The sequence below is a fragment of the Tachyglossus aculeatus genome, chromosome 2 (genome assembly GCF_015852505.1).
Source record: "Tachyglossus aculeatus isolate mTacAcu1 chromosome 2, mTacAcu1.pri, whole genome shotgun sequence".
Classification (NCBI taxonomy): Eukaryota; Metazoa; Chordata; class Mammalia; order Monotremata; family Tachyglossidae; genus Tachyglossus; species Tachyglossus aculeatus.
The window spans coordinates 155,750,881-155,770,674 of NC_052067.1; the positions used below are offsets into that span (position 1 = coordinate 155,750,881).

Below are 19,794 nucleotides of genomic sequence, written 5' to 3' on the forward strand. Positions count from 1 at the left end.
AATACAAGATAATCAAGTCAGACATAACTCCTGTCCCCCAACATGCTCTCCATCTAAGGAAAGGAAGACATGTTAGGGACAAACAAAACTTAGATGGAGGAGAAGTTTACAATTTTGAGTCTCTCCTGGGTGGATACACCACTCTCCTGAGCCATCCCCAAAACACTTTGCTTAGCAAAAGTTTCTCCCTCTCCTCTAGACTGGGAGTCTCATGTGGGATAGGCATTGTGCCTCACCTATCTTGTATTTACCCCAGTGCTTCACACATAACAGACGCTTCACAAACGCACGATTAATATAATAATTATTAGACCACCAACCAGTTGAGTGTTTACTGCTCCTGGCAAACCTTCAAGCCCTCTGTGTAATTATGCAAACATGTCCTCAACTGAATGGCCCTGATTTACTTAACCAACACTTCAGATTAACCAGCACAATCTGTCTGTTGGCAAATGCCTGTGCTGAGAGGCAGCCTTGTCTGAAGATTTGATTTACTGTACCCTTAAAACCTCGGCTGACACATTGCTTTAAGGTTCTCAACTTCAGGTCCTGACATAACTGAAGCTGGGAAACACCATGGCCTAGTGGATAGATACCTGTGTTCTAGTCATCATCATCATCATCATCATCAATCGTATTTATTGAGCGCTTACTGTGTGCAGAGCACTGTACTAAGCGCTTGGGAAGTACAAGTTGGCAACATATAGAGACAGTCCCTACCCAACAGTGGGCTCACAGTCTAAAAGGGGGAGACAGAGAACAAAACCAAACATACTAACAAAATAAAATAAATAGAATAGATATGTACAAGTAAAATAGAGTAACAAATATGTACAAACATATATACAGGTGCTGTGGGGAAGGGGAAGTAGTCCCAGCTGTGTTATCCTCAGCAAGTCGCATCACTCCTCAGGGCCTCAGTTACCTCATCTGTAAAACGGAGATTAAGACCGTGAGCCCTATGAGGGACTGGGACTGTGTCCAACCCGATTATCTTGTATCAAGACCAGTGCTTAGAACAGCGCCTGAGACATAGTAAGCGCTTCACAAATAGCCCAACTATTATTATTACATAGCAGGGGAGCTGTGTAGGTATTCTAACTGTCATCCATTCTCCTGACATGTCCAACCTGGTGAAGCTGAGTTGAGGTGAGCGTCAATGCTTCAGAAACGAACTTGATTATGTGCAATTTGACACGGGGTATAGAATAAAAGCAAAACTGTTGGAAAAGCTCAAGGAATCGGATCCAGCACTGGGGGTGGGGGATGGATACGGAGAAATCCGAGTCCAGATTCCTCTGGCTCAGAGAAGGTTGGATGTCACTACAGTTCAGTAAACCTTTAGTTTGGTCTGAGACATAACGTCACACGCTTGCCTCTCTCTGTCAGTGCTAATTTAATTTCAATTTTGTACTTCCTCATTGGCCAGTATGCTGCCCGAGTAATGGAACTTTTTCACAGCACTTGGTTTTCTGCAGTCAAATAGACTTTTGGGTGCATAAGTGGCTTCCTTGGTGGGGAACCAATACCACACTTTAGTTGGATCAGTCTGGTAAGTCTTGCTGATTTGGGGAAGCCAGCAATCACTTGAACGAGAAACTCCATGAGTGGAGAGATCATGTGCACTTAGAGAAGCAGTGTGGCTCAGTGGAAAGAGCACGGGCTTTGGAGTGAGAGGTCAGGGGTTCAAATCCCGGCTCCACCACTTGTCAGCTGTGTGACTTTGGGCAAGTCACTTCTCTGTGCCTCAGTTACCTCATCTGTAAAATGGGGATTAAGACTGTGAGCCCCCGTGGGACAACATGATCACCTTGTAACCTCCCCAGCACTTAGAACAGTGCTTTGCACATAGTAAGCGTGTAATAAATGCCATCATTATTAGTATTATTATTATTGTCCTCTCCTGAGCACTTAGTACAGTGCCCTGCACACAATACTATCAATCAATCAATCGTATTTACTACTGATTGACTGACGGTCTACCTGGGTATGTGCGTTGATCAAGTTCTGAAAGACTGTCCCTACGCCCTGCACACAATACTATCAATCAATCAATCGTATTTACTACTGATTGACTGACGGTCTACCTGGGTATGTGCGTTGATCAAGTTCTGAAAGACTGTCCCTACAACTCTGGGTGACTCCTGTAACCTACTGAGCTGGAAGCTAATTCTGAGACCCGAGTTCAGGTTTCCTGTTGCATCCTCCAACATGGCAGAGTAGAATATATTGAACGGGATGTGGTCCACTGCTCAACCCCGCTTCAGCTCATGGGTGAATGGCTCGGACAAGATGATTCCCAGCTCTTCCTCAGCAGCCATGCCTCCAAGAAGTAAACCTGGATGCTCAATGAACTTCTCGGGGCACGCAAATCTGCCAAGCCATTTCACAGGACCAGGTGGTTCTAAAGGCTTTCCCAGGATCTGGAAGCTTATGGAGAGCTTGGTGCTGCTCCTTGAATTTTTCCCGTATCTGGCGAGCTTCAAAAATCACTTCAATTGTGCCACCCTGTGGACTGAAGCCACATTTCCGATTCCAGGAGCGTTTGGACACTGGAATCTTCAGGACCGGGGCCAGGATCGCCCTAGTCAGGATCTTCCTGCCATCAGTACCTCGGGAGACATCACAGTCCAAATCTTTCCACTTTCTTCTCGGAGACGGTGATTTTGAGATCCTATGGCATCTCCTCAGTGTCCCTATGTCGAGGAAGAGCTTGTGTAAGCGTTTAAGCAAGGACTTATTCTTCACGCTTAGAAATTAGGGGGGCGACATGGCCTGGTGAAAAGAACACGGGCCTGGGATTCATGGAACCTGGGCTCTAATCCCGGCTCCACCATTTGTCTGCTGGGTGACCTCATGGAAGTCACTGCCCTTCTCTGTGCCTCAGTTTCCCCCACCAGTAAAATGGGGATGAATTACCTATTCTCTCTCCCTTTCAACTGTGAGGGCAATGTAAGAATGGCATCTGACCTATCTATGGTATTGAGCAGTTAGAATGTGCAGAACATGAAACTTAGCACTTGGGAGAGTTAGTGGTCATGATCCCTACCAGAGAGTTTACAATCTAGTGGCGGAGACAGGCGTGAAAATACTGCGATCTTGTCTGTCTCACTGCCAACGTCCACGTTCCACATCCTCCCTCTGGCCTGAAGCTCTCTCTCCCTTCATATCTGGCATTCCATAATAATAATAATAATAATAATGGCATTTATTAAGTGCTTACTATGTGCAAAGCACTGTTTTAAGCGCTGGGGAGGTTACAAGGTGATCAGGTTGTCCCACGGGGGGGGCACACAGTCTTAACCCCCATTTTACAGATGAGGTAACTGAGGCGCAGAGAAGTTAAGTGACTTGCCAAAGTCACACAGCTGACAATTGGCAGAGCTGGGATTTGAACCCATGACCTCTGACTCCAAAGCCCGGGCTCTTTCCACTGAGCCACACTGCTTCTCTCCATCACTCTCCACACCTTCAAAGTCTCACTAAAATCACATCTCCCCTAAGAGGCCTTCCCTAACTCCTCATTTCCCCCTTCACACACTTTTCTGCAACACCTGTGCCCTTGGGCTTTGTACCCCATACACATTTGATATGCCCCACAGCACTTATTTACATAGCTTTTTACACTCCCATTTCCCCATCTGTATGTTATTTTCACATCCTCCTCTAGACTGTAAGCTAGCTAGAGACTGTCAACCAGCTCTACTGTATTGTTTTCCCCAAGTGCTTATTTCAGTCTTTACACACAGTAAGTGCTCAACAAATGCCATCAATTGAATGACTGATAATCATAATCGTAGTCACAGTAGGGGTATTTGTTAAGTAATAATAATAATGATGGCATTTATTAAGCACTTGCTATGTGCAAAGCACTGTTCTAAGTGCTGGGGAGGTTACAAGGTGATCAGGTTGTCGGGGCTCACAGTCTTCATCCCCATTTTACAGATGAGGTCACCGAGGCACAGAGAAGTTAAGTGACTTAACCAAAGTCACACAGCTGACAAGTGGCGGAGTCGGGACTTGAACCCATGGCCTCTGACTCCAAAGCCCGTGCTCTTTCCACTGAGCCACACGCTTCTCAACTGTGCAAAGTGCTGGGGTAGATGCAAGATAATAAGGTTCCTCATGGGTATCACAGTTTAAGTAGGAGGGATAACGGGTATTGAATCTCCATTTTGCTGATGAGAGAACTGAAGTACAGAGAAGTTAAGTGACTTGCCCAGGGTCACACAAGCAGAGATGTGGAAGAGCTGTGATTAGACTGATGGCGGAAGAAATAACATATAAGGATACATGTGTGTGTATATATATATATATATATATATATATATCCTTATATATACACACATACACATCCTTATATGTTTTATATATATATATATATCCTTATATATCCACACATACACATCCTTATGTTATATATATATATATATATATATATCCTTATATATCCACACATACACATCCTTATATGATATATATAATATATATATGCACTGCGGCATGAGGTTAGTTTCAAAGTCCTCAGGGGGTATGGACTTAAGTATATAGGTGACTCAGAAGAGAGGGAGAATATGGAGAGGAAATGAGAGGTTAGTCAGAAAAGGCTTCCTGGAGGAGATTTGAAGATGGGGAGAGTAGAGGTCTGTCTCCTCCCTAGACTGTAAAGTCATGGGCTGGGAACGTGTCTGCTAATTCTATTTTATTGTACTCTCCAAAACACTTAGTATAGTGCTCTGCACATAGTAAACACTCAAATACCACTGATTGATTGATAAAAGGGAAGGGGGATCTAGGCAGCTGGGAGAGCATGAGCAAAGGCTGAAAGAGGGAGAGACAAGGCTGAGGCCCTGTAAATTGTTGCTCGACCAAGGATAGAAACAGCATGGATTCAACCTCTGTTCTCCCCCTACTTACAACTGGGAGCCCCATGTGCGACAGGGACTATGTCCAAACTGATTAACTTCTACCTATCCCAGCACTTGGAATGGTGCCTGACACAATATGTTGCCAACTTGTACTTCCCAAGCGCTTAGTACAGTGCTCTGCACACAGTAAGTGCTCAATAAATACAATTGATTGATAGTAAGCACTTACAAATATCATAATAATAATAATAACAGTAAAATATCTGAATGAGCACCTTAAAGCCAGCAGTGAAGAACTGATGCTTGATGCAGAGGTGGATGGACAATTATTGGGAGTTTTAAGGAGTTGGGGGGACGTGTGGAGAATGAATTTTTTTTATAAAAATGATCTGGGCAGCAAACACTGTATGAGAGGGACAGGCAGGAGTCAAGAAGGGATTTGATAAGTGCTCGGACCCGCACGGTAGCAGTTTGGATGGAGAAGAAGAGGCAAGTTCTAGAGATGCTGTGAAGATAACAGACAGGATTTGGCGATAGATTAAATGTGTGGTTAAGGAGAGAGCTGAATCAACGATTATCTTTTTTCTTCCCCATCCCACAGTATAGAAATTGGTGCCCAGCAACCACTTAAACACCACAATCATTTACAATATTAAATTTCAGCAAGCACACTACTGGATCCGTGTTTTCTCATTTTCCGTGATTCTGCGTCAGTGATCCCGGCACCGCCGAAAATCTTATATATCTTAGACTAGGAAGGAATTCTGAAAAGATGGCATAACTTTTAATATTCTCTTCAGCACACCTTCTCAATCAGGCAATTGATCAATGGTATTTATTGAAAACTTACGGCATGCAGAACATTGTTCTAAGCAATGCAACAGAGTTGGTGGACACGATCCCTGCCCACAATGGGCTTATCGGCTAGAGGGGGCAGTTTACAGACTAGCAGGGAACTCATCTGCTATTAATGATGAGTTCCTGCAAAATGAACTTTTCAACCCATGGTGACATAACACTTGTTTAGAATACCGCATTTAAATTGAATGAATTGGCCAAAAAATGACAGATCAGTTTCAAAATGAACAAGCGAAAGGGAAAACAATTACAGAAAAATAATCCAAAGGGCAATTCCACAATGATGAACTGATTAACAGTCAGATCTCAAGAGAGATCTCAGTCACTGCTGACTTCTGTCAACTCCTCAGTTCTGTGTGCCACATCCAGACAATTAGGAGAATGATTAAACTTGCTTAAGAGGCTAGGCTAAACAAGTTGGGTCTCTTTGGTCTGGAGAGAAGGGCAGCATTGACGTGTACAAGATTACGAAGAGAGTGGATAGGGTGAACTTCAAAATGATGTTCATTTAATCCCATAAAATTAGGATAAGGCGCTCTCATTGCAGTTTGAAGGTTGAAAGCAAGCAAAAGGAAATGCTCTTCACCTAGAAATGGTGCTCATATGAAATCAATTGCTTTCACCGTGGACATCATGATCCTAGATGCCATGATGAGACAAAAGCTTCAACTATTATCCCACAATTACTAATTAATGTCCTTTTAAAGATTCAGTAGGGGAAAAGGAAAATGGCAGAATTCGCCATAGAGTTAGGGCGAGTCTCCTCATTGACTGGGACAGAAAAATAGGAGGATAAAAGGTTGGTGGGTGGGGCGGTGAGGGGAGGACTAATAGCAGAGAAGATAGGCAATCAGCTTAGGAAGTCATGAAGGCTCCTGATAAGGTCAAAAGAATAATGAAAGGGTAAAGGGGAGGACAGGAGAGCTCTATCACCCACCCAAGATACTAGTCATGATCATCTACCACCTCCAGGCCCCACCTCCAACGTTGTGAACCAATTTGATCATCATCATCATCATCAATCGTATTTACTGAGCGCTTACTATGTGCAGAGCACTGTACTAAGCGCTTGGGAAGTACAAATTGGCAACACATAGAGACAGTCCCTACCCAACAGCGGGCTCACAGTCTAAAAGGGGGAGACAGAGAACAAAACCAAACATACTAACAAAATAAAATAAATAGAATAGATATGTACAAATAAAATAAATAAATAAATAGAGTAATAAATATGTACAAACATATATACATATATACAGGTGCTGTGGGGAAGGGAAGGAGGTAAGATGGAGGGGATGGAGAGGGGGACAAGGGGGACAGGATCCCTTTTTCACATTCTTTCTCTTTTTCCATTCCTACACTGATCCTTGAGGCCTTCAATAACCACAGCTGTTCCTGCTGACCCTTCCGCTGCCTGCTTTCTATCACTCCTCGACTCCACTGACCTCCGGCATCACCAGACCTTGCCCTCTCACCAACCTGGACACACACTCGATCTCATCATTTCTAGTCAACGTACAATCCTTAAACTCACCAACTCCGAAATCCCTCTACCTGACCATAACCTCCTCAGTGGCTTTCTCTCCCACACATCCTCTCTCCCCACAAATCTGTCCCGTTCCCCCCACAGATGCCTACGATCTTTTGATCCCAATTTTCTCAAATCGTAATGCCCCACTTAGTCTCCACACCCGAACTACCTTCCCTTGACTAAATGGACCCACTCAACACCACCCTTTCTACTGAATTCAACTTAATCGCTCCTTTATCCCTTAGCGACCTCACATAACTAACCTAAAACCTTGGATCGCCTCCAGTCAGCTTCATTCGCTCCTGTGCATGAGCCACAAAGTGCTGCTGGAGGAAATCTAGATAGCAGGCTGACCTCATCCACCTCAAGGTCATCCTTGTGTGGTTTGATGGGTAAAGCAAGGGCTGGGGAATCAGAAGGACCTGGATTCTAATCCTGGCTCTGCCACATGCCTGCTGTGTAACCTTGGGCAAGTCACTTAACTTCTCGTGCCTCAGTTACCTCATCTGTAAAAAATGGAGACTGAAGAGCGTGAGTCACTGTGGGACAGAGACTGTGTCCAACCTGATTAACTTATATCTACCCCAGCACTTAGTACAGTGCGTGGCACGTGGTAAGTGCTTAGCAAGTATCATAGTCACTATTAATTATTATTTGGCTCCAGCTGGCAAGATTACTTCTCCAGCCTTATTGATTCCCACGCCCATCGTTCCAGACATTTAACTCCCTTCTCAAACTCCCTGCCCCCCTACTCCTCCCATGTCTTGCCTGTAATGATTTGGCCACAAACTTTATTAAGAAAATTGAAACCAACAGACACGATCTCCTTGAAGTATTCCCTGCTCCTCTCCAGGCCCTTCCACTTCCTACCCCTTCTAAAACTCTCCCATCTTTCCCAGTAGTATCTCAAGTGGAGAACTCCTGCCATCTCTCAAAATTCATCCCCTCCATCTACACTACTGACCAACTTCACACCTTATCAAAGCACTTGTCCCCTCCCTTCTTCCCTCCCTGACCTAATCACCATTCTCAACTGTTCGCTCTAATAGCTTTTCCCCCCTTCACTGCTTTCAAACAGGCCCATGTCTCCCCATCCTAGAAAAAAAAAGAATGAATCCTTGACCCCACCGACCCTCCAGTTCTTGCCCTATCTTCCTCCTACCACTCCTCTCCAAACTCCCTGAGCAAGTTGTCTGCACTGTCAATTCAATCATATTTACTGAGCGCTTCCTGCATGCAAAGCATGTACTAAGCACTCGGGAGAGTACAATATAACAATTGAGACATATTACTTGACCACAACAAGCTTACAGTCTAGAGACAGTCTACACCTGCTGTCTCAAGTTCCTCTCTTACAATTCTCCCCTTTACCCTCTCCATCTGGCTCCTGTCCCCGTTATTCCACAAAAACCACCCTTTCAAAGGTCACAAATGATCTCCTTCTTGCCAAATCTAACAGCCTCTATCCCATCCCAATCCTCTTTGACCTCTCGGCTGCCTTCAACCCTTTCAACCACCCCCTTCTCCTGCAAACATTATCCAACTTTGGCTTCACTGACACTGTCCTCTCCTGGTTTTCCTCATCTCTCTGGCCGCCCATTCTCAGTCTCTTTCGTGGGCTTCTCCTCTGCTTCCTAGGTCTTTAAATGTGGATGTTCCTCGAGGTTCTGTTCTGGGTCCCCTTCTATTCTCCATCTACACCCACTCCCTTGGAAATCTCACTCGCTCCTATGGCTTTAACTACCACCTTTATGCGGATGATTCCCAAATCTACATCTTCAGCTCTGATCTCTCTCCTCTGCCATCTAACATTTCCTCCTTGCCTTCGGGTCATCTCTTCTTGGGTGTCCCTCCGACACCTCAAACTTAACATGTCCAAAACAGACCTCCTTATCTTCCACTCAAACCTGGTCCTCCCCATCACTGTACACAACTTCACCATTTTTCTTGCTTCACAAGCCCGTAAATATGGCGTCATCTTGGACTCAATCCTTCCAGTCAACCCACATAATCAATCGCCCACTAAATCCTACCGGTTCAGCCTTCACAACATTGCTAAAATCCGCTCTTTCCTCTCCATCCACTCTGCTACCATGCTGATCCAAGCACTTATTCTATCTTGCCTTGATGACTGTATCAAACCGCCCTGCTGACCTCCCTGCCTCCTGTCTCTCCCCACTCCACACCTCACTCTGCTAATAATCATTTTTCTGTAAAAAAACACTCAGTCCATGCTTTCCCACTCCTCGAGAATCTTCAGGGTTGCCCACTCACTTCTGCATCAAATGGAAACTACTCACCAGCGGTTTTAAAGCCCTCAATCATGTTGCTCCCTCCCACCTCACCTCGCTACTCTCCTACAACCCAGCCCACATACTTCCCTCTTCTAATGCCAAGCTACTTGTACCTCAACTTTAATCCCTTCTGCATCACCCATGCACTTGGATTTGCAACCTTCATTCACTCTTCCCTCAGTCCCACAGAACTGACGCACATATCTGCAATTCATTTATGTACATGCCTGTCCCGCCGCCCCAGACTAAAAGCTCACTGTGGGCAGGGAATGTACCTACCAGCTGTTATATTGTACTGTCCCAGGCCCTTAGTATGAACACAGTAAGTGCTCCATAAATATAACTGATTGACTGAAATAGGATGGGGGTTATTTCCACAGACTAGAGAGAGAGGAATATAGACTGGACATTAAGTGGGAGATAGGCTCAATTCACTGTTTGCATTACATGGGTATGTTTGTCCCCCTCATGGGAGTAAGCTAAAAGACTCTACTTTCCCACTCATAACGCTGAGCTAATTTCTACCAGAATCGACCTCACTGTGAAGGAATTACTTCCCACCAGTAACTGGGTATGCTAACAGGGTTCAAGAAGAAAATGGATAAATTCACGGTCTAGAGGTTGTAATGGGACACTAAGTGTAAAGTTAGGGATGTAGAGTCCACTAGGCTGCAAGCTCCTTGAGGGCAAGGATCATGTTTACTGCAGTTAATACCATCGGCTGATTCACGAGAAGGTTATGGAGGAAAGACAATGCATTCCTAAGCATTAGCATGAAAGAAAAAAATTAACCATCACAGCAGTCTATTCCCAACTAAAGAAGGCTGGATGAATCACTGAACTAGTCAAACCCTTTGTTCATCATTCAATCCATTGTATGTATTGAGTGCTTACTCTAGGCAAAGCATCCTACTAAGGTCTTAGGAGAATACAATACTTTGTTGGACATGAATCCTTCCCTCTAGGGGCTTTCAATATAAAAGGGCACTTGAGCACTAAAATACATTTCAAGGACAGGAAGTAATAGAGTTTAAGGATGTGAGGTTATTGGGGATGGATACCCAAGAGCTGAGATGATGTACAAGTGCTGAAATGGCAGAAGCGGGTAATGAGGATGGGGAGTTGAGAAATAGATCCTCAAAGGCCTCCTGGATGAGAAGTTGATTTCAGCAGGGCCTCAAAAATGGGGAGAGCGGAGATCTGCTGAATGTGAACCCAGAGGGAGCTCCACGGCAGGAGAAAGAGCATGAGGAAGAAATCACTGGTAAAAAAAAAAAAAAAGATGAGAATGAGGCACAGCGAATAGGTTGGCTTAAAAGGAGCAAAGTATGCAAGCTGGGATGTTGTGAGAGAGGCATGAAGAGAAGGAGGGGGGAGAGAAGTGATCAAGTGATTAAGGCCAATGGTCAAGAATTTCTGATGGATGCAGTGAGAAACAGCAACCAATGGATGGGTGTAAGGAGTGGCATTGTAATCAACGGTGGCGAAAAGTGAGTCAGGAGCTAAATAATAACAGTAATAATTGTGGCATTTGTTAAGCACTTACTTTATGCCAAGCACCGTATGAAATGCTGGGGTGGACACAAGATAATCCGGTCAGACAGTCCCTCTCCCACACGGGGCTCACAGTCAAGGAAAGGTTTTTAATCCCCATTTTGCAGATAAGGAAACTGAGGCACAGGGAAGTTACGTGACTTGCCCAGGATCACCCAGGAGGCGAGAGAAAAGCAGTGCGGCTTAGTGAATAGAGCGTGGGTCTGAGAGTCAAACGTATCTGCCACTTGTCTGCTGTGTGCACGTGTGCAAGTCACTTCAATGTGCCTCGGTGACCTATCTGTAAAAATGGGGATTAAGACTGTGAGCCCCACGTGGGACAACCTGATGACCCTGTAACCTCCCCAGCTCTTAGAACAATGAGTTGCACGTAGTAAGCGCTTAATAAATGACATCATCATTATTATTAGTCCCCTTTCGACCATAAGAACATTGTGGGTAGGGAATATGTCCACCACCTCTGTTATATTGTATCTCCCAAGCACTTAATACAGTGCTCTGCACACAAAAAGCACTCAGTACAACTGACTGATTGATGGTTTAGCACCACATTATTATTATTAGCAAAGAAGTGAGAGATTAGTCAACAAAAATGCCGAGTCTGCAGGCTTGCAAGACAGGAAGGATGGTGGTGTGGTCAACAGTGATGGGAAAGTGGAAGATTTTTAGAGGTAAAAATTAAGAGGTAGTGGACATGTTGAGCTTGAGGTGCCAGAACATCCACATGGAGATGCTCTGGTGGCAGGAGGAAAGGTGAGATTGCTGAGGATGTGCTTACCAACACGGTTCTACCGTACACTCCCAAGCAATTAGCATAGTGCTCTTCACACAATAAGTGTCACACACATATACACAAGAACAAACATAAAATTTGGGTTTTTTTTATGGTATTTGTTGCTTACTATTTGCCAGGCACTGGGGTAGCTACAAGCTAGTCAGGTTGGATACAGCCCATTTCCCACATGGGGCTCTCCATCTTTATCCCGATTTTACACATGAGGTAATTTAGGCACAGTGAAGTTAAATGACTTGCTCAAAAAGACAAGTGGCGGGGCTGGAATTAGAACACAGATCTTTCCAACTCCCAGGCTCATGCTGTCACCACTAGGCCACGTGTCAATCAATCAATCAATCATATTTATTGAGCGCTTACCATGTGCAGAGCACTGTACTAAGCGCTTGTGAAGTACAAGTTGGCAACATATAGAGACAGTCCCTACCCAACAGTGGGCTCACAGTCTAAAAGCACTGTTCTAAACCCTGGGACAAATACCACTCATGGACTTGTTGAAGGAGAGAAGTTGGGGCAGTGAGATAGATTTGGGAAGCATCCCTGTAGAGGTGGTAGTTGAAGCTATGACAGTGGATGAGATTCCCACGGGAGTAAGCGTAGAGTTTAGGAGTTCAAGGACAAGGAGCAGCAAATGGGTCACATGGAGAGAATGACAGCTACTGGACAAGGAGGATAAGAAAGTTAAAGGAGCCTAAACCAAAACCAAAAGGAAATATCTCAACGTCACTGTGGCAAGCGCCCTGCACTTGGGAATTATGAACAAAATGGTTCTGGACCATGAGTAAAGTGCTCTTGCTAGAATAAGAATGGTAATAATAATAGTAATATAATAATAATAACAATGATGGCTTTTGTTAAGCACTTCCTATGTGCCAAGCACTGTTGTAAGCACTGGGGCAGATACAAGGTAATCAGGTTGTCCCACGTGGGGATCACAGTCTTAATCTCCATTTTACAGAGAAGTTAAGTGACTTGCCCAAAGTCACACAGCAGACAAGTGGCAGAAGTGGTATCAGAACCCACAACCTCAGACTCCCAAGCCCGGGCTCTTCCCACTAAGCCACGCTGTTTCTAGAAGATAATTAGCAGGTAGGAAAGCAGTGTGGCTTAGTGGAAAGAGTCCGGGCTTGGGATTCAGAGGTCATGGGTTCTAATCCCAGCTCTGCCATTTGTCAGCTGTGTGTTAAGTCACTTCACTTCTCTGTGCCTCATTTACCTCATCTGCAAAATGGGGACTACGACTGTGAGCCCCACGTGAGACAACCTGAGTACCTTGTATCTACCCCAGTGCTTAGAACAGTGCTTGGCACATAGTAAGCACTTTAACAAATACCACCATCATCATCATCATCAGGTAGAGGCAGGGGGAGAAAGCTGGAGAAGTTGAAATATAAACTATCCTCCTCAGAAAAGATGCCTGCAAAGAAGCCATATGGAGAAAGTGATAAAGGAGAAAAGATTAGCAAGCCTCCTACAATGAGAGGCAAGGAAAAAGAATATTATCTCTCAGTCAAAATATCAGGCAATTCTACTATTACAAGAATAAAACACTCTGAATTAGAGTCACATCTTTCTCCCAAGAGAAGCCAAGTTCTATCATTAATCCTCAGACCATCACTGATGCGTGGGTGGCAGTACACTGATTTTACTCATCCACAAAGCTATTCGCAGTACCCGCTGTGAGAGGGAAATGATTATTAGGAGGCATCAAGAGGAAAAAGATTTACCAAAAAACAAAATGCAAATGAGCAGCAAAGGTGGTATTTACAACTCTTCCGAACTGGTACTCTCCTCACTGGAACAGCAGCTACCATTTGTCTCTCGAGACTTACACGTCTGATTAAACTACGCAGACCACATTTCACTCTTCATGCTTAAAAACGCCCCCAGGGTCACCACGTTTCGAGATCCAACACTTCTTGGGCAATTCCACAGCAGTCCCCAGGATCTGCTCTGGGGAAAACTCTGAGCCAAAGAATGGCGGAGTGTCCATTTCGAAGGAACAGGTGAGACCTGGGGCTGGGCCTACAGGACTGAGAGAGAATCTGTGGGGAGGAACCGACTGATTAGAGTGCCAGGAGTTTGCCAGTGCCGCTTACCCTGTTTACCCCTGCCAGTCACGGCACCACCAGGGCACACAGGAGAGCAAGCGAACAGAGGTGGGGATGGGAACAGGTAATAATAGTAATAATAATGATGGCATTTGTTAAGCGCTTACTATGTGCAGAGCACTGTTCTAAGCGCTGGGGGGGATACAAGGTGATCACGTTGTCCCACGTGGGGCTCACAGTCTTAATCCCCATTTTTCAGATGAGGGAACTGAGGCTCAGAGAAGTTAAGTGACTTGCCCAAGGTCACACAGCAGACATGTGGCGGAGCCGGAATTCGAACCCATGACCTCTGACTCCAAAGCCCGTGCTCTTTCCAATGAGCCACGCTGCTCCTCCAGGTAGCTTCACGGCCCAGGACTGTGAGGGCCTGGATTCTAATTCCGGCTCCACCACTTAATTGCCGTGGAAACACGGGCAAGTCGCTCCACTTCTCAATTCCCTCATCTACAAAATGGGCATTCCAATGCCTGTTCTCCCTCTTACTTAGACTGAGAGCCCCATGGAGGACCTATCTTGCACCTACCCCAGTGCTACGTACAGTGCTTGGCATAAAGCAAGCACTCAAGAAATACCACTATTATTAGACAGGCTGGGGTGCAACACCCTGCAGGGTACCCGTGTAGCCTTCATCCAGGGTGGCTGGCCACGGGCAGACCTGAAACTTGAACCAAATCTCCTGCTTACCGGAGCACTGATGTTTCCACAGTACTGGTATATTTGTTAGACAATTACCACAACCCTGGGATAGCTACAAGAAACAGCAGGACTCAAAATACAATAAGGAAAACTGGAAGATTCATCATCAATCGTATTTATCTTCATGAATCTTAGATTCATCTTCTAAGAGTGGAAAATTCCAAGGACGCGGGCTTATTTTTTAATTGCAATGACCATGTCCCCCATTCTCCTCACCTGAGTAATGAAGAGTCCATTAGGCAGCTATGTTCACCCAGAGAAACCATTAGCATTTCCAATTTTGCTTCCTCCCATGGAGGAAGAGATTCCACAACTTTCCTCTTCGGCTGGAAAAAAAGCCCTCTACTACTCTGACACCTACTGAGAGTATCACACACACCCCTTTTTATAGAAGTGTGATTTCTCTTTCTTAAACCAGAAAATTGCGGCAGTGTTCTTTTTCACGTGGCCAGCACCTACCTATGTCGGCTTAAGTCCCACAATATGAAAGAAAACTAAAAGGAAAAGCAATTGTAAAAATCATCAACAAAAATATCACTGCCTAAAATATGGCAACAGACATGAAATGTTTAGAGACAACTGTCAAACCCCTATTCTTCACAGTACCCTGGACCTCTTGCCTAGATCCGAGCTGGCTTTCTAATAAACAACAAAATGGACTAAAAAAAATATAGGCGGACGTTAAACAAATAGTCCTTATTTCCAAATGAACTATGAGCCACGACAAAACTACTCATCTGAGTTAAACCTGGGCAAACAACCAAAATCAATAACTAACTTTCCAGAACATCAAGGAAAGCAACAAACTGTATATTATTTTGGGTAGCCAAGAGAATGTAAAAAGCAACTCATTAAATGCTGACAAACTACATTTCCTATTTAATACCATGTCTTCAAGTTTGAGATCCCTTTCTCATGTCAGTCTGTACACCTGAGGCAGAGAATGGAAAGCAAGACATGGGTTCTAATCCCGGCTCTACCACACGCCTGCTGCGTGACCTTGGGCAAGTCAATTAACTTCTCTGTGCCTCAGTTACTTCATCTGTAAAAAATGGGATGAAGACTGTGAGCCCCATGTGCACCAGGGACAGTGCCTAACCTAATTAACTTGTTATCTACCCCAGCACTTAGAACAGCCAGTATTATTATTATTATTATTATTATTATTATTCTCTGGGCCTCAGTTCCCTCATCTCTAAAATTAAGGGGATTAAGACCGTGAGCCCCCCTGTGGGACAACCTGATCACCTTGTAACCTCCCCAGCGCTTAGAACAGTGCTTTGCACATAGTAAGCACTTAATAAATGCCAGCATTATTATTATTATTATCATTCTCTGGACCTCAGTTCCCTCATCTGTAAAATGAGGATTAAGACCATGAGCCCCCCGTGGGACAACCTGATCATCTTGTAACCTCCCCAGTGCTTAGAATAGTGCTTTGCACATAGTAAGCACTTAATAAATACATTATTATTATTATTATCATTCTCTGGGCCTCAGTTCCCTCATCTGTAAAATGAGAATTAAGACCGTGAGCCCCCCGTGGGACAACCTGATTATCTTGCAACCTCCCCAGCACTTAGAACAGTGCTTTGCACATAGTAAGCGTTTAATAAATGCCAGTATTATTATTATTATTAACAGCGCGAGGCACATAATAACTGCTTAACAAGTACAATCATTATTATTATGAAAAGCAGCATGACCTAGTGGATAGAGCAAGTACCTGGGAGTCAGAAGGTTGCGGGTTCTAGTCTCGCCTCCGGCACTAGTGTGATGTGACCATAGGCAAGCCACTTCACTTCTCTGTGCCTCAGTTACCTCATCTGTTCAAATGGGGATTGTGACTGTGAGCCCCATGTGGGACAGGGACTGTGTCCAACTCAATTTGCTTGTACCCACTCCAGCGCTTAGTACGGTGCCTGGAACATAGTATATGCGTAACAAATGCCATTAAAAGAAAAAAAAAAGAAACCGGGGTGGGATAGAGTACTCTAGGTCCCATTGATGGGGCAGAGGGGATGATAGGTATTCTAGATGATGGGCAGGGAACCTATCTGCCAACTCTGTTGTACTGAACTCCCCCAAGTGCTTAGTACAGTCCTCCGCACACAGAATCCGCTCAAGAAACACCACTGGCGATGATGATCCAGCAGCTGATCTGCTCTTCCCCTCCAGGCGCCCTCCCTCCTCCCTTTCTGAGGAAATCCGACTGTCCGCTGGGCTGACAGTCAGAAACGTTTGAAGAAAACCGCGGCACTGCCAGAGCTAAAATGCCACTTTTCAGAACTAGCTAGCAGATACGGCCGGACACGGGACACGCCAAGTGAAATACCTTAAACGTCAAAGTAAAGCTTCCATTTGACATCAGAACGTGGGATCGATCACGGTAGTTTGCTCATTAACACTAGGTCAGTAGTAATGAGAGAGTTACAGACCCGAGTTGGTTTCAACAGGCTCTACTTTAAGTGTCTGAAATAATTCTACCAAATATAGCTTTTGAAAAACGAAAGTAAAAAAGTTTAGGGACAGCAGCCAATTCAACTCTAAATGAGATGACATGTAAAACCCCTGAGACAACCCAAACACAATTTCTAATTCCACTCAGCAACTACAGGAAGCAGGCTACTTTTCTTAGCTATAAAGGACCAAGACCCATTTATGGCCAATATAGCATTCTTGCCCGCGCTTCGTAACTCGCTGCTTGACCTGTCCCCGTAGGAACACTACCGGCGGGGAAGAGAGAGTGTCAGCGGTGCTACACAAACTATAATCCATTCTTCGGCCAGACTCTTAGTTCTTCATGACTGAATCATTCATTGAATCAAATTTATTGAGCGCTTACTATGTGCAAAGCACTGGACTAAGCGCTTGGAAGAGAACACTATAACAACAAACACATATATTCCATGCCCAAAATGAGCTTACAAACACACGGTCTTTTATGGTAACGGAAGAGTCTCCTGCCATAAAATTGTAATACAGATGACCTTCCCTCCGCAAGTCGTCTTGCTTATGCCTTCCTTCAGTCCCTGGAGTTCACACGGCTTCCTCTCTCATGTTCATCATTTCTACCTTGTCTTTCTTTTTTTAAACTGTCAATTTGTGTGCACTTCTCTTCTCCCATTAGACCGTACATTCCTCAAGACCAGAAACTGCAAAGCAGCATGGCCTACTGGATAGAGCACGGGACGGAGTCGGGAGGACCTCCTCCACTGTCTGCAGTGTGACCTTAGGCAAGTCACTTCACTTCCCTGCCTCTCAGTCCTCTCATCTGTAAAATGGGGATTAAGAATGAGAGCCCCAAGTGGGACAGGGACTGTGTCCAACCCCAAATGCTTGTATACACCCCAGTGCTTAGTACAGTGCCTGAATCACAGTAAGCGATTAACAAATGCCACCATTATTATGTAACTTTTGTATATTTCTAAAGAACCTAGTAGAGAGCTCTGCACAATGTTGACACTCAAATAACACTGATGATGATTGAAAAGTTGGGTTTTACTGGTTTACTACGCTGGTATAGTACAGTCCAGTACTAGTAGAGTGCTCTGCACACAGCAAGCGCTCAATAAATACGATTGAATGAATGAATGAATAATATAAAGAGTATTATGATTTGTTAGGCCTTTACTGCATGATGCCAAACACTGAGGTAGACATAGGATAGCCAGATTGATCAGACAAAGCTCTCAACCCACACAAGGTTCAAACTAAGGGAGGGGGAGAATCAACATTTAACACATTTAATACCCATTTTACAGAGAATTTAAGTGACTCGCCAAAAGCTACACAGCAAGTGAGAGGTGGAGGCAGGGATTTCTGACTCCCAAACCACGCTGCTTCTCTAAAATAGAAACTAAAAACGCTAATTAAGTTTCTGCTTATAAATTGTTTCCAAAGTGTTTTTCCACATGACTGATATCTTCTCCATTATGAACTTCCGGTTTTTCCAAGGAAGTTATTGAACTGTGCCCCTGAAAAATGGCTCAAAGGGAATTTACAATGAATACACAAAATACTTGAACAGAGTAAGAGAGGAATGAAACTTTATCCCCCAACCCACTATCTGAATGCCAAGGAGGAAAACTACACCTGCAGAGAAACTGCGGGAGTTGGCTGCTGCAGGAGCTGTAATTTTTCTTGACTTCACAAAAATTCAAATTTCAACACTGTACAGTCAGCATCTACAGGCAGCAGGGAGGCTGTACGTAAATTAAATCTACGAATAGTTTCTCAATTTCCCATGCCATTTCCCCTCCCCTTCTGCCACTTGAGCACTTTCGCCTCACCTCCGCATCTGGGTGCCTGCCCTCTCCTCTTCTCCCCCACCCCTTGCAGCTGACTTGAGTTCCAGTCTCCGGACCTAATTGCGGGCAAGGATGTCTACAAACGCTACTGTACTCTTCCAAGTGGTTCATACAGTGCCCCGAACTGGGTAGGTGATCAAGAAAGACTAATGATTGATAAATAATCTAAAATTCGGCAAACAGATTCCCTCGCTTCTCTATCAGCCGGAGCTTTCAAGAGCCCTGGCCTTCCCAGACTGAGCCCCTTTTTTCCTCTCCTCCTCCCCACCCGCCTCTGCCCTACCTCCTTCCCCTCCCCACAGCACCTGTATAAATGTTTGTACAGATTTATTACTCTATTTATTTTACTTGTACATATTTACCATTCTATTTATTTTGTTAATGATGTGCATCTAGCTTTAATTCTATTTGTCCTGACGACTTGACACCTGCCCGCATGTTTTGTTTTGTTGTCTGTCTCCCCCTTCTAGACTGTGAGCCCGCTGTTGGGTAGGGACCGTCTCTAGATGTTGCCAACTTGAACTTCCCAAGCGCTTAGTCCAGTGCTCTGCACACAGTAAGCGCTCAATAAATACGATTGGATGAATGATGAATGAATGAATGTAAAGTCCCGGATCCATTTCCTACAAAAACGTTCAGGCCATGTTTCCCCACTCCTCAAGAAACTCCAGTGGTTGGTTGCCCATCCACCTCCGCATCGAACAGAAATGCCTCACCACCAGCTTTGAAGCAGTCAATCACCTTGCCCCCTCCTACCTCACCTCGCTACTCTTCTAACT

The 19,794-nt window shown here is 44.6% G+C and overlaps 1 protein-coding gene across 4 annotated transcripts in view; it reads right to left on the reverse strand.

Moving 5' to 3' along the window:
- The window catches only part of SCAF11 (SR-related CTD associated factor 11), a 90,040-nt gene that overhangs the window by 60,983 nt on the left and 9,263 nt on the right, over positions 1 to 19,794 (reverse strand). Inside the window, exon 1 of one of the 4 annotated variants that reach the window (XM_038759348.1) lies at positions 14,922 to 14,999. The exons of 2 other annotated variants lie outside the window; for them this stretch is intronic. The gene's annotated coding sequence lies outside the window, so the exon portion shown is untranslated. Of the gene's footprint in view, positions 1 to 839; positions 861 to 14,921; positions 15,000 to 19,794 lie in introns of those variants that run through there. One more of the 4 variants, XM_038759355.1, reaches the window with a different exon arrangement.